A 2,062-nucleotide genomic window follows, 5' to 3' on the forward strand; every position below is an offset into this window, starting at 1 on the left:
AAGAAAAAATAAAGTGAAATAAAATACGCTTTAATCTGTACTTAGACTTCATCAGTTCTCTCTCTGGAGGTGAATAACATTTTTTTTTCATCTTGAGTCCTTTGGAAATGTCCTGGATCGTTGCATTGATAATTTAATCTTTTTGTATGGCATAAGGTCTTTATTAATCAGAACAATTGTGGTACAATTTAGCATAAAGAGAAGAGCCCAGAACATCAAATCAGAAGAACTTAGTAAAATTTCTGGCACTTCCTCATGTGACACTGAACAAGTCAATTAACCTCTCTGAGCTTCATCTTCCTCTTCTATAAAGTGAAGTGGGGATAAGATGGCCTCTAAGGTCCCTTATGGCTCTAAATCTATTATCCTGTGACTGGTCATTCTTCAGTTGATGCAAGTACTTTATAAAAAGCATCAATTGAAAAGTAGCTTAGTGTTGGGGGGAAAGCACTTTACTTCAAGTCAGATGATAATAATCATTACTGTAATTATTAATAGCTAACATTTATATGGTACCTCTTATATACCAGGCACTGTTTAGTAGTTTACAAATACTTCATTTGATCCTCACAACAACGCTACGAGGAAGACGCTAGTACCATCCCCATTTTATAGATGCAGAAACTGAGACAAACAGAGATTAAGTAACTTGCCCAGGGTCATACAGCTAGTAAGTGTCTGAGAATGAATTTGAACTCAGGTCTATCCTAACTTGGTGGTCTATCCATTGCACCACATAGCTGCCTTCATATTTGAGTCTGAGATCTGGTTCTTCCAAATAGATGGACTTTTTGAATGTGGGGTTCTGTTTTTACCTTGTAATGAGGCTTTTAGCTATTACTTCCTGTATGCCTTGTGTCAGTGTGCCTTCACCTAGAAACATTAAACCCAATCCGTTTTTTTTTTCCCTAAAATCTGTCAGCTTCCAAAACTGTGAGCTGGGAAACCAAATATTCATCCTTGTTAGAATTGTGTTAAAAGTAAGTGAAAGAAGACCCTCAAATAAGGTCAAGAGAGGTTTATCTCTGAAAGTGCATGAACTCTAATAGAAGAGCAATCTGTCATCTATTTGGATCACTTAGGGTTAATTATTTTGGGTTTTTGAGGTGGTAGAGGGAGATATTTTTCATTTGTTTTTACTTAATTGCTGATTCTTAGATATGCTTCAGAGAGTTGAGTTTGCTGAATCAGCAGTGTCTCAAAGAGTGAGTAAAAAAGTGACTTAAAAGTCCAATTTTAACTCAGAATCATGGGATTTCATAGTTAGAACCGATTCCTTTCTGCAATATAACCAATAAGCGATCATCCAACCTCTGTTTGAAAAACTTTAGTGAAGGAATATCCACTATTTCTGGTAGCAGTACATCCCCTATCATGAGAACTCTAACTTGGGAGGAAGTGTTTCATTCCGATCTCTGTCTTGCATGACCAAGTCTAATTAGTCTTCCCAAAAAAGACTTTCAAATACTTCAAGACCTTTATTATGTCCTCCCCTCCATCTCTTGACACCTCAACTAACTCATATATAGCATGATCTTGACGCCCTTCAGGGGTATGCTAGAACCAAATGGAGCTGGCTCATAAGAGCTGATTCTTAAATTTTCAAATTAAGTCTTTACACCTCAGAAATTGGCAAATGCAACAAATGAGGACTTGATATACTGTTTTGTTGTTTTACACAACAAATCCTTTTGTTAAGGGGATTTGTTCTGTGAAGTTTGGATTCAGTCAAAGGGCTATGCCTGAGGACCTAGAGGGCCACATGTGGCCTTGAGGCTGTAGGTTCCCTACCCCTGGTCTAAACTTAAGAAAGTGATGGAGAATATATTAAGGATTCAGATTAAACACAAAAGTGTATCCCTTTTATTTTTTTTTCATTGCCCTTGGCCCTGCTGCTTGCCCACATGTGGACACTCTCCAAATTATCAACATTCTTCCGAAAACGTGTTGCCCAGGACTGTCTTCAATAATCCAGATGTGGTCTGACCAAGGAAGACTAACAAGATTAATGCCTCCTGAGTCCTAGAAACTAGATGTTGCTTAATGCAACCTAAGATCACGC

Source organism: Vombatus ursinus, unplaced genomic scaffold (genome assembly GCF_900497805.2).
Source record: "Vombatus ursinus unplaced genomic scaffold, bare-nosed wombat genome assembly UNPS02014784.1, whole genome shotgun sequence".
Lineage (NCBI taxonomy): Eukaryota > Metazoa > Chordata > Mammalia > Diprotodontia > Vombatidae > Vombatus > Vombatus ursinus.